The sequence below is a fragment of the Dermacentor albipictus genome, chromosome 4, assembly GCF_038994185.2.
Source record: "Dermacentor albipictus isolate Rhodes 1998 colony chromosome 4, USDA_Dalb.pri_finalv2, whole genome shotgun sequence".
NCBI lineage: Eukaryota > Metazoa > Arthropoda > Arachnida > Ixodida > Ixodidae > Dermacentor > Dermacentor albipictus.
In genome coordinates, this window is record NC_091824.1 from 134,879,712 (window position 1) to 134,893,349 (window position 13,638).

The following is a 13,638-nucleotide window of genomic DNA, read 5'->3' on the forward strand; positions in this document are numbered from 1 at the left end:
CTACGACAGCACGCTTGCCGAAAACCTTCCTCGATAGATAAGACCAGGCAATGCAGAAAGAAAAACAAAGAGAGAGATTTGGCGAGAAGAGAATGAATCAATTCCCGGCAGGATTCGTGGTCTCCTTTGATGCCCGCGGGCGGCGTGGGAAGATGGGAAGCCGATAAACAGAGCGGTGGGGAAATAGGGAAGGCAAACAGCGGCGCTGACGCGCTGGTCCTGCGCGCCGCTCTTCGTCAAGGCTTCGTCGACGCCTGCGGTTGTAATTAACGGGTGAAGACGCCCCGGCACGGGAACGCGCGGCGCGTCGCCGAGCAAGACACGCCCATGCTCTTCCCCCAAAACTCACATTCCTGTCGTGCCGATGCTTTTGTAGGCCTCACGTAGTTGCGCGCAGCACAAGACCAACACCATGGCATCCAGCCTTTCGACTATGGTTACTAGGGTGGCTTCGATCGTGTTGAAGTTACTTGCCGATCGACTCTGATCACCTTCTCGCTAACTTATGCTGCTACACTGTCTCTTTATTGCATAAACTAAACACACAGAAACCGAAGAAAACACGCATCTGGCGGTGTCGGCCTGTTACGTACTACCGATGTTCTTTTCCTTCTCAGTGTGTCTTCGTTAACGTGCTGTCTTCATTCCGTGAGTAACTGCTACAAATTCGCCCTATTACACGTCCTTCTAGTCCTTCTAACCTTTGTGCGACCAGAAAGATCACGTGTTGGCTCACAGACGCCGCACTTGTGTGCACCAAAGCTGTTCCAGTTCGTTCGCGTCGTGCTGATTCAGGACCCTCGTAATGACGTTTGCAAGCCTTGTGCGAAGAGATTATTTGCGCAGAGAATTAGTTCGATGTTTCGAGACGGCACTCGAGAAGGTACCCCAACACAGTGACCAACCCTCTTCGGTCGATAAGGTATTTAAGGCGCTTCTGTGCTGTTCAAGGTCGACGGCTGGCCTATGCGAATGTCGTTGACTTCGTAGCACTGACCTTCCTCTTGCGACAGTTGATTAGGCGTTGCGTGTTCTAGGTTCCTGATGCTTACTTTCACTTTTTTTCTCTCTCCCAATGTAAGTTAGCCTTCTGGAGTGAGTGAGTGAGTGAGTGAGTGAGTGAGTGAGTGAGTGAGTGAGTGAGTGAGTGAGTGAGTGAGTGAGTGAGTGAGTGAGTGAGTGAGTGAGTGAGTGAGTGAGTGAGTGAGTGAGTGAGTGAGTGAGTGAGTGAGTGAGTGAGTGAGTGAGTGAGTGAGTGAGTGAGTGAGTGAGTGAGTGAAAAACTTTTATTTGGTCCAGCAAAACGCGATAAAACGCGCACCCGACTAATCGCACGACGGGACTGACAGATCTAGCCTGCCGGCCCGATCGCGGGCTTGCTGGACGGTGAGGATTTGGTCCTCAAAGACGGGACTTCGCAGCAGCGCGTCCTTTGGGCCCAGTGACCCGCACTCCCAGAGCATATGAGGCAAAGTAGCAACATCACCACATGCCACGCAAGAACAATTCAGATAAATCTCGGGATATATGCTGCGAAAGGGACACTAAATGTTACTATGAAGTAAACTTAAAGTGATAAAGCAATGCTCTAAAACGTCTAAGGCGTCAATATAATAGCGAACAGAGCTTTAGTAACCGAGAAATTGAGGTAAATGCATGCCACGACTTGAGACTCCCCAGCGACATTCCGGTACTATAGCCCGATGACGAAGGCACTCCTCATCATAATTTATGTCACTAGTACTTAACTACTCGTATTAAAAAGGTCATTTCATTAGGTTATAAGACGGAAGAAAATGCTACTTGTCTACTTCTATTCGATTCTCAGAAAAAATAACATTTTGACCTTACCTTTGAGTAGTATGGGTGGTCGAAAGGTTTCGTTTTCGCTCGACTCTGCGCCGCGCGCGCTTTGGAGTTTCAGTTGTTTCGTTATCGTGTCGTGCTGCGCTGGTTCTGCTGTCTCGTGAAACTTGCATTTGGAACAAGCAGAAAGAATGCCACGTCCATGTGATGTCGTGGTATGCGCGAACGGTCCGCAGAACTTGGCCAAGTGCTATTGCAGCGGCGAGTCCAACGTATCTTATCACTGTGTGCCAACGAGTGAACCTCTCCGTTCGAGTGGTTAAGTGCCGTACCTCTGCCACAGCGCGCTGGCAAAGAGACGAAAAATCACATATAGTGCGCTCGCTGCACTTTCGTCCACAGGATTACAAGTTCAACGCCGACTTACTGAAGTCGTGTGGAGTGCCTTTCAAAGCAATGCTTTCCCGCAGCACTGTTCCGCCGGTCTTGCCTGCATTCTCCGAAGCGCAAGAGCAACTACAGGTCGAAGACGGGCCGGTCAGTACTGCATTTCGTTTTCAAGAAGGAAAAGCTACAAATGTGCGAATATTGCCACATCCTCTATGGTCGCCGCGGGTATGTGCCAGGCAATGAAAACGACGCTGAAGTAGCGCGCGAGCTGAAAAAGAGAGACAACGACGTCGCGTTGTCTGCGCCGATAAAGTGCTTTTACACGTCTTCGACACCAACTTTCCCGTCTCCTACTAGGCTGTGACAATATGTACAGCCATGAAATACAGTTGCCGTCGTAGTAGTACGCAACGACGCCGGTAGCGCGAGCCCTCAGCAGCAGGTCACGTTCATCAGTGCTTAAATCGTTAAAGTCGAGCCCAGCATCGCGAGCCAATGTGTCGTTGTCAAGGTCGTCCATTGCAACGAGCGTCGAAGTTGGCGTCATAAAATAAAGAACCAACTTATTGTCGCTCGCTTTCCCTTCCGCTAGTCACCATAGTTCCGCTTTCGCGCTGTTGTCGGCTCTGTCTTGGCTCTGTTTCTGACAGCGCGATCGCGTTTTGCGCCGAAAAGCCGTAGCGCCGTCCGCGGGAGCCGTTTTACTCACCGACGGCGCAACGTCACTACAAGATCATGACGTCACCACTCCTCAATCGGAGGGCGGACAACTTGAACTGCGCTGGAGACACGCGGACGCTTCAGAACGCATTTTATCTTAAAATAAGTATCTTCTTCGCATGAAACAAGCGTTTCGAGATTTCTGGGAGGGTATTTCAACAGTCCACGTCGAAATAATATTAACCTTTAGCGTCCTTTTAAGGGACGCCAGATTTGGTATAGGAGTTAGTTTGCAGGAGTCTGAGTGTGACTGCCTATATAGCTTGAAGTGAGGCGGCGGGAAAACCCTTCTCTCTAATTAAAATAATTTAGTAAGTTCATTGTGCGTTATAAGAGCGTCTCTTTGTCCGGGAAGAGAGTCGTCCGATCCGAGGGCAGCGCGGTCGGTAAAGCCACGCGCAGCCTCGTGGGCAGACTCGTTGAGGTTCAGAGGAACCCCCTCAATCGCCCCAACTTGTGCAAGGAACCAAAGGATGGTGTGTATGGAGGTGTCGCCGTGTTTGGCGCCTTTCAGAATGTGAATTGCCTGCCGGGCTACGCGGCCTTTCTGGAATGCACTGATGGCCATTTTAGAATCGCTATACACCCTTTCTCTCCGACCGTCTTGCATGGCGAGTGCAATGGCCACTTGCTCGGCCACCTCGGGGTTCGTCGTCCGGACTGAAGCACAGTTGATGACTTTGCCCAGGGTGTCCACGACGGAATCCGCAAAAGCCTTGCCGTCTCGGTATGCAGCTGTGTCCACGAAGCTTGCTTCGATCTTGTCTTTGTTTATTTGCTTCAGTATATTCAATGCTCTTGCCTTGCGACGACCTGCGTTGTGAACGGGATGAACGTTGCGGGGCAAATGGGCGACCACGATCTTCTCCCCTATTTCTCTGGGGATTTGGATGTTTTCAGCCAAGTTCTTGGTGGGTGCGAGTCCGATATCCTCGAGGATACGCCTGCCGGCCACTTTATCTATCTATCTATCTATCTATCTATCTATCTATCTATCTATCTGTCTGTCTGTCTGTCTGTCTGTCTGTCTGTCTGTCTGTCTGTCTGTCTGTCTGTCTGTCTGTCTGTCTGTCTGTCTGTCTGTCTGTCTGTCTGTCTGTCTGTCTGTCTGTCTGTCTGTCTGTCTGTCTGTCTGTCTGTCTGTCTGTCTGTCTGTCTGTCTGTCTGTCTGTCTGTCTGTCTGTCTGTCTGTCTGTCTGTCTGTCTGTCTGTCTGTCTGTCTGTCTGTCTGTCTGTCTGTCTGTCTGTCTGTCTGTCTGTCTGTCTGTCTGTCTGTCTGTCTGTCTGTCTGTCTGTCTGTCTGTCTGTCTGTCTGTCTGTCTGTCTGTCTGTCTGTCTGTCTGTCTGTCTGTCTGTCTGTCTGTCTGTCTGTCTGTCTGTCTGTCTGTCTGTCTGTCTGTCTGTCTGTCTGTCTGTCTGTCTGTCTGTCTGTCTGTCTGTCTGTCTGTCTGTCTGTCTGTCTGTCTGTCTGTCTGTCTGTCTGTCTGTCTGTCTGTCTGTCTGTCTGTCTGTCTGTCTGTCTGTCTGTCTGTCTGTCTGTCTGTCTGTCTGTCTGTCTGTCTGTCTGTCTGTCTGTCTGTCTGTCTGTCTGTCTGTCTGTCTGTCTGTCTGTCTGTCTGTCTGTCTGTCTGTCTGTCTGTCTGTCTGTCTGTCTGTCTGTCTGTCTGTCTGTCTGTCTGTCTGTCTGTCTGTCTGTCTGTCTGTCTGTCTGTCTGTCTGTCTGTCTGTCTGTCTGTCTGTCTGTCTGTCTGTCTGTCTGTCTGTCTGTCTGTCTGTCTGTCTGTCTGTCTGTCTGTCTGTCTGTCTGTCTGTCTGTCTGTCTGTCTGTCTGTCTGTCTGTCTGTCTGTCTGTCTGTCTGTCTGTCTGTCTGTCTGTCTGTCTGTCTGTCTGTCTGTCTGTCTGTCTGTCTGTCTGTCTGTCTGTCTGTCTGTCTGTCTGTCTGTCTGTCTGTCTGTCTGTCTGTCTGTCTGTCTGTCTGTCTGTCTGTCTGTCTGTCTGTCTGTCTGTCTGTCTGTCTGTCTGTCTGTCTGTCTGTCTGTCTGTCTGTCTGTCTGTCTGTCTGTCTGTCTGTCTGTCTGTCTGTCTGTCTGTCTGTCTGTCTGTCTGTCTGTCTGTCTGTCTGTCTGTCTGTCTGTCTGTCTGTCTGTCTGTCTGTCTGTCTGTCTGTCTGTCTGTCTGTCTGTCTGTCTGTCTGTCTGTCTGTCTGTCTGTCTGTCTGTCTGTCTGTCTGTCTGTCTGTCTGTCTGTCTGTCTGTCTGTCTGTCTGTCTGTCTGTCTGTCTGTCTGTCTGTCTGTCTGTCTGTCTGTCTGTCTGTCTGTCTGTCTGTCTGTCTGTCTGTCTGTCTGTCTGTCCGTCCGTCCGTCCGTCCGTCCGTCCGTCCGTCCGTCCGTCCGTCCGTCCGTCCGTCCGTCCGTCCGTCCGTCCGTCCGTCCGTCCGTCCGTCCGTCCGTCCGTCCGTCCGTCCGTCCGTCCGTCCGTCCGTCCGTCCGTCCGTCTACGTCTTGGTGCTCTCATGGTCGTTTCGTTAACTTCGTATGCACCAAAATTGACGTAGTATGACAACAGTGTATGACGAGCATAAATGATAGGTCATGACATGAATTGCATGACATGCGTGTCATGTAGGTGATGAAACAGCCGCCTACGTCTTGGTGATCTCATTTCGCTTCTGGTGATCTCGTTTCGGTAACTAGGGAAGGTTCCCCGCACAATGCTTCGCATAACATTGATTCCCGCAATGCCTGGGATCTGCCGGCTTTATGCTACTGTGTTTTTCAACGTCACCACAACGTGGCAATACCTTAGGCTAAGGCGCTATGAGCAACGAAAGTTACAAAATGATATACTGGTTAACATGGAAAAATGAAAAAAAGGACACTAATGGATGATGTCATGTTAAACTTTAGTGCGACATTAAAAAAAAATATATCACCGTTTGAATGCGTGTTTGCTCAGTACAATGTCAAAATTAAAACAAAAAGTAAAACAAAGTAAAACAAAAACTTAAAATTTAATCCAGCGTTTCAAACTGAAAAAATACGGTTCGGGTTCAACACGCTGTGGTTTCGTTCCGGGTCAGTTACAGTTCACAGTACCTGAACCAGTTAGCAAACCGGTTTCGCGCAGTCCATTTTATCCTGCCCCGGATCGATAAGCTACATAGTACTATCGGCTTGCCCGCATGGCGTATGCACAAGTTTCATCAGATGGGAGCAGAAATTTACGAATGAACTATAGAAACACAGGAGAACTTTCTTGCACATTCTAAATACGCAGTTAATTAGTGAGAATCCCTGCGTCAGCGTAAGGTCTGCGTAGCTTCCACGCTCGTTACTTTGACTACAGCAGAGTCAATTTTTGTTTTGCTTCAGGTTTTTGCTACCGAACTCGGATGAGAAACTGCGTCATGTAATCTATGACATCGAAGGCAGCGTGAATCACATTGTGTTATACATGAATTACAACTTCAGAGTTCTAGTCTCTATGACAAAGAAACAAGCCAGCATTTGGCATTCCGTTCTGTTGACTGCTTTTTTTAGAAGTAGGTGAGGACATTGATGCTTCTGTACAGTGAACAAGGACGGCTTGTGCTGAAGCATACGACGATCATTCTTGCCGATCTGTACACCGTGCATAGCCTTGCACTGGCTAAGAGCCAACAAAGAAGTCAAAAGCCCGCACATAGTGCCCCACAGTAATTTCTACCAATCGAAAAGCGTTGTACGCTCTGCTTGGCTAAGCTCCAAACCTGAATTGAAATATGGCACTTAACGAAAGCAGATTTTTCGCGCCATTTACAGCCGTGGTAACCGCTCACTGAGAAGGTCTATACACTATCATTACTTCGACGTAAGGTTGCACGGAACAAAACAATCTGCAGAGCATGTACGTCTTTGCAATGCTTGGAGAAGGCTACGGTGCAAGAGTAGTCCCAAAGAGAGCGCAGGACTTCCCACTGTTCTCGAAGAAACAACAGCGCTATAATGACGCGGGCTAAAAGAAGAACATGTACTATGGACACTCACTAACTTCCAGATAAATTTTCTTTGTTCTACACAGTTCTAAGCCGGACCTATAATTCTCCCTTTCACTTTGCATAATACGGATAAGTTAACGGCACATGCGATGTGTTCTCGTGTGGTTCTCGACAAGCTGATGACGCTGATTCAGCGCCTCATATTTTATGTAGGAAGTGGTTGGCGAAGGCCACACGCAGCCGAAATTGTGTAAACCGCTTCTATGTCTGTAGGTGTGCTGACAGAAAGTCTGAGTCGCGAAAAAGCTCTGCATGGAATAATCTTTCCAAACGCGGTTTGACGGTGCAGTGAAACGATATATTCTTTATGTGCAGTACCCTGAACTAAAGATGCATAGAAAACTGGAATGCAAACCAATAAAGCCCTTGGCGTAATCATAAGTAGTGGTCCCAGAAGACACATAATGTGTTCACGCCAGCACTCACTTTGAGCTCCTTTGTCTTTCCTCGATCGCAGAAATATGAATTGCTCCTATTCATTTCTGCTGCTCGAAAGCACCGACCCCCCGAAGAATGTTACATGTGAAAAGCAGGAAAATATCGTTCGATATGAGTTCGAAAATACAGCGAAGCAGGGTTCGTAGGTCCTGAATTAAATTTGCATACACAATCTTTCGCTCGTCTGTGGTTTATAACCCCGTTGCTTCGAAAATCCGGCACTATTTGAATATCAATGAGGTCCGGCAGAGTGAATGCTAAAAAATATACGTAAAGGCACTTTCCTGGTAACCATGGAAAGTAGTGCAAAAATGATCTACGCATAAAAAGAAAAGGCGTGGACATGTATTTTATGGCAGCAGGGTCTTTCTTTCATCGACAACAAGAACACACACAAACGCACAAAAAGGAACTGAGCACGAAATGCCACATAAAATAGACATAGACAAGAGAAGTTATGATATACTAGTATCTTACATAGAGCTCTCATAGCAGCAGGCTGCTTCAATAAGGCTGGTTGCATGCAGGAGGCAGGGGTCAGCAGCTGAGTGCTCCAATTTAAGGGTGAAGGACTGAAGGATGCGACACCTTTTATGCTCCGATAAGTTTCCTGAGTAGGAGATAGCCGCTAGCAAATTCGAGCTTTGGCCGCTTGAATTAGGAAGAATATCAGAAGATGCTGAATTCCCGTAATGTGATCGGCGGCCCTCACTTAGGACGAGTTTTATTCGACTAACTGCCTTGCTCCACAACATTCATAAATTTAAGCTTCCAAAGCAAAGGAGTTGTCTTAATGTCACTGACATCTGCGAATACGGAGATGTCGGATACCACAAAACAACTTAAACGGTCTGCCTAATCGTTCGCTTCACCTAGGCAAAAACAAATTTTGTCTTATTTCCTGAGAAATCATATTCAAGCTGAATTTCCACGCACCGCATTTTTGGCAATAAGCATGTAGCAAGCATTTAATCGCTTGTCTGCGAATACAAGTAAAACGTTTACGTCATCATAGTAGCTTCGCCAGACGCTCGAATAGGCTCTCGGTATGAGATACCCTTACTGATGAAAGCGGCTGTCTCTAAATGATACGTGTACCATTGCTGTCTTTTATGCGCGTGTTCCAGGTGCTAAAAAAAATCAAGAATTTTTTTCATGCCTTCTTGTATGACATGACTGCGCATTACCGCGGAGGGATACGAATGCCATCTCGCAAGTTCTGAATTCTCGCAACCTCGCTCATTCAGCAAGACTGGCTATGCATGAAATGGCCGTCGCTTTAACGCCGGTAGACATTACGTTTTGATGGCCGATTTCAGCGTTCCAAGGAGCATGGAATTATCGCTTCAACGTAGTGTGGCGTGGCAGAGCACAGGGGTGGCGGCCGCGTGGCGCAACGCCACGCAAGATTACGGGCGCGACTGTCGCGCGCCGTAAACTGATGTCGCATGCGAAGCCGGCAAGTGGAATGTGCAAACCGTAAAAGCCGGCTGCACCGGGACAGCGTTTACGCCGGTTGCCTAGGAGGGACCGATGCACGTGAAACCATGTGAGTTGAGCGCAACGCCGGCAGGTCCCGCTTCTGCAATACTTGCACACATATCGCGGCGGCGAAAGCGCACGAGGAACGGAACGGAACGGAACGGAACGCGCGACAACAGGATGTGCGAACGTTCCGCATGACCTAATGTTTTTGCGGAAGCATGACGCGTAGTGGTTTTTGCAGAAGTTTTTAATGACGAAAGTCGGGAAGCTGAAGGCAATGGCTTCGCTCTCGTATGACAACGAGGAACGCTTGCGTCGCCCTCCCCGCTCTTCATTAGCTGCTCTTGCTCGATGGCGCCGAAACTGCTCATCTAATGTAATGAGCACTTCCTTATGTTTACATCAATGTAGCGTTCTGGCATACTTTGCATTCGTATGTTTGTATACATACATTACAAGCCTCGCGCTCATTTAATAACGCCGCCCCGAATTCTTTTCTATGAATGGCGCCGCAGGTGACGGGAGTGTTAGTGGCGGTGGTAGGTAAAAGCAGAATTAGCGTAGGTACAGCGCAACACGAACACGGGCAAGAGCTAGGAGAGTGATGGGACAGGCGCTGAACTCGCAACTCAAACATTTACTGAAATGAAAACAAATTTACAAACAAAACCAAGTCCCATAAACTCCCCGGGCACGATACAGTAAGTGCGAAACAATTTCCGGCCGCATGCTCACAAAACCCTGACGTCCAGATTGGGCGCGCAAATATCGGGCCTGATTCTTCAAAGCACTGCTCAGAAAACTCTATTCAATGCGTGATAATGACACCGAAGGAAGACTGACGCGCAAATCTTTTTTTCCTTAATTATATGGTAAGCCTGAACCATGTTCCTCATGAGTTCATTACTTTGACCATGAGTGATGGTAGGCTGCATCAGTCATCCTATGATAACTCGAGCAATCGCGGCGTTATGGCAGTGTCCCATAATGGCGAAGATCAGAATTTTGACGCAAAAGCATTACTGAGCGTTCACCCACGTCTCTCACTAGGGTTTCCTGTGGTGGCTTGGTCTCAGCCGGAGCTTGTAATCTGCAATATGATTGTTGTTGTAGTACAGCAGAATTATTTCGATCACAAAACCGTGTTGTGCGCACTGACACTTTGCTTTGATGATGCATTGAGAACATACCTTCGAACACTTCGAAGTCAGTAAGCAAAACTTGCAATGAATATTTTCTTCTGCAATAACTCCTAAAATAAAGACGTAAATCTCGGCCCATCATATTTAATAACAACTACGAACAACCGTCGCCAAACTAGCGAAGCAAGTACGATACGGCCTATGGTGAGGAAGTTAGAGGGGAAAAAACGAGCAAATCCTCAATACCTAAACCTGTCTTTTCTAACTTTCTGCTCACCTAAAAGTTGGGCAAATATAATACAGCAAACGACTCCTTCCTGCAGGGGAGCTTCATTGGATACGGCATCGCTCGAGTCTCTGCAGGACTGATTGCCAAATGACGCGCAGCCTTCCTCGGCGGAACGAAATCCAGCCGGAGGGACACGGGCGTGCGCTGACTCGGCAGGGTCTGTATACGTAACACGCGGCGAGGAGTTCTTCCTTAGGTTTTCGCCGCGGCGAGTGTTTTGATCCAGTACAAAACATCTCGCCGTGTTGCCTGCGCATTGCTTCCGCCGCCTCATTATGACTCGTCGCTGTATATACGTCGGTCAACAGCGTCGGGACCAGAGTGCACCCCGCCGAGTTGTCGGGCACGACCGGAATGTGGGACGAATAGCTTCGCCGTTACGAATGCCTGCGGAAGGAGATGCCCGGGCGACTTGGCATTCCGTCTCCGGCGGACTGCGTTTCTCCAACAGAGTTCGAGTGGGTTTTCTCTCCGACTGCTTCGTCCTCATATCGCAGAATCGTCTCGATTCCCGGGTCTCTGGAGACTGCCATTTTTTTTTGCCGCGGTAGTGCAACTCCACATCACGAAAGGAAGATTTGTCAACTACCAGAAAGAAGCACGCAGCTACCAAGAAAAAGCCTAAATTGCCTTTGATGTATTGCCTAAGCACTGTAGTATGGAGAAGGCCACGAAAGCCGTTTCGGGCTTCTTGAAGGAGACTAGACTGCACGAACGCATGTGACTGTTAGCGAAAATTGCGGTGCCAGTGTGTTCCACTGATTTCCCTCTTCATTATTATATTTCTTTCCTTCTACCCGCCTATTTTCTCCTCTCTCCTTTCCCAAGTGTAGGGTAGCCAAACGGGCACGTCCGGGGTAGCATCCCTGCCTTTCCTTCTTCGTCCTGATGATTCTCAAATTGACTGCCCTTTCGTACTTGCAGATTGAAAAGGAGTCGCAGCGTGCGGCCCCCACTCTGACATGCACTACATCTGCTGATGAAGTTTCAGTTGCTCATACTCAGTCATACTCAGTCATACTCATACATGTCATACTCGCATTATGGTCAATAATAGAGATGATCCGTGTACTTTTAAAACCAGCGCTGTATATCTGCTCAAAGTGCAATGTATGTACTCGACACACTGAGTGCAACGCTGATATCCCTTGAGTATAGGAGTGCTCCTCAAGCCATCATTTCCTGGAAAGCAGATAGGAAAGCGGTCTCGTCGATTGTCAGCACAGACGACGACGCTCTCTTTTCTGACAACTGACTATGGAAAAAACTACACAATAGCAGTGTGTTTTTTGATTTCACCTATGTATTGTGCTCTCCATGGTGGTATTGTGCTCCCTATCTCTTCATTTTTTATCTACCATATTACTCTACCCATAAGCAGAGTTGGAAATAATCAGGTTAATCTTCTTAGTTTTCGTTTTATTACATCTCTCTCTTTGTCCTTCGGCTTCGTCAGGAAGCAAACTTTCCAGCTTAAAAATAATTGTAATAGAACGCATGTTACTGCCTGTGTCAAGCAGTCCATTTAGCGATTCAGATAACCAGGAAGCTAGCAAATGCTATGGCGATAGAAAATCAATTCCAAACCCGAGGCTAAGGCTTCGATGACTTTGTGTTGCAAGTCGGGTTATGTTAACTCCTTCTGAGCACAATGTAGACAGCGCATTGCAGAGGCTACTGTTTAGGCGCATGCGTCAAGAAACGTGCAAATACAGCGCAATTTCCATTTCATACGCAGCCTATTCTGTGCTTGCAACGTCGGTGCTGGCAAACAAGTGTGTGTCTAACGGAACAGAAATGTCCCGACCGGCGCAACGTGTGGTGTTCACTTACCAGCCACGGGTGGTTCCGTCGTCAGTGCCCTCTCACGGGTGGCCGAGCCCACATGGTCGCCTATAAGGAGCAAGAAAAAAAACTTGGTCACGAAACAAACACTTACGAATCTTGTGGGTAATAAGATCACTGACTTTCCATAAAGCTCATAAGCCAGTGTCCCTAGTTGACTCTTGTTCCTAAACTACAGTCAAGTTGTAGTCTTCTTGAGTTCTGTCGGAAATTTTTATCTCCCAATGGTCAATGGGCAGTACTACTGTACCAATTCCCACCAAGTAGCCACGGTGAGAAATTTCTTTATCTCATTATTATTTGTGTCCATGTGCTTATTTATTTATTTGATAGTATTGGTAATGCTGGGAAATCGTGTCACCGGCTTTTGCGCCGCATTTTACTGTTACTTGAGCAGATATAAAAAAGACAAAATGCAAGAAATAGAACACGTAAGGCATTACCTCGCAATAAAGCTAAATTTATACGACCTAAGTAAACCGTGGCAGGTCTCCTTATCACAGGTCGCCACCAATCGTCTTGTCCGATCTTGCTTATCTCTACCCCTCGCATATTAATCTCCCAGCGGTGCCATATAAATCCTGCAGCCCGATAACGCACACATCCGAAACATCTATTTGGGCACTGGATGCCCTTATTGCTCGCTATACCGAACATGAAAAGCCTTGCGCCATTTTATACTCTGCGAATAACACGACAAATTTCATAGCGTGGGTCTCAAAGGCCAGGCGACGACTCAGGCACAACATGTTAGTTGCCTTGACCTAACCAATTGGGACCCGATAGAGAAAAACGAACAGCCACTTCGATGTCGCATTACTTTCCAAGGTCGATACATACGATATATTACACGAGCAACACTTAGTTTGTAAATGCGCCGACCCTTCCTCCTCTCTCTCTGTAGTCGTCATGAATGTAGACTAAATATGCAGACGCGCTCTACGCATCACCAAATTTGTCTGCATGAATGTCGCGCAGTACCATACTGCACTTACGTACAGCTCGCAATACGTGATTATTAGTGAAACCGCAGCCAAGCAAGGCCAAGGAGCAAATTATCAAGAAATATCAAGGATAATATATACGGATAGCACAGACTTGAAAACGACGATATGTAGAAAGAATATCTGCAGTGGTAGCAAATGTGTTGGAACACTTAAGATATCTAGCGGCAAAAAGGATCGCGAGGACAATTTGGCTTCTAAGAAGAAAAGTAAAGGAGAGGTAAAGTGATTTCTCATACATGGCGAGGCCAGAAAAAAATCCTAAAATCAGATGAGTGCAGCCACTATAGTGTGTGAGCCTAGTTAATGAGTGCCCATTGAAACCACGTTCCCTACGGGAGCTTTATTTTGGCCTGAAAATTTTCAACAAAAGTTTCGTGACAGCAACAACGAAAATAGCAACAATACTGCATTGTGAATGCATAATAACTTGTGCATTTCATTAATTTTTTGTAAAAATATTGGACATATAACTTCTCTC

The 13,638-nt window shown here is 47.5% G+C and overlaps 1 protein-coding gene across 9 annotated transcripts in view; it reads right to left on the minus strand.

Annotated features, from left to right (window-relative positions):
* LOC135898392 (thrombospondin type-1 domain-containing protein 7A-like) overlaps window positions 1-13,638 on the minus strand; it is an 818,428-nt gene that overhangs the window by 300,874 nt on the left and 503,916 nt on the right. For all 9 annotated transcript variants that reach the window (XM_065427299.2, XM_065427298.2, XM_065427295.2 and 6 more), the window contains one exon: window positions 12,142-12,201. The gene's annotated coding sequence lies outside the window, so the exon portion shown is untranslated. The remainder of the gene's footprint in view (window positions 1-12,141; window positions 12,202-13,638) is intronic.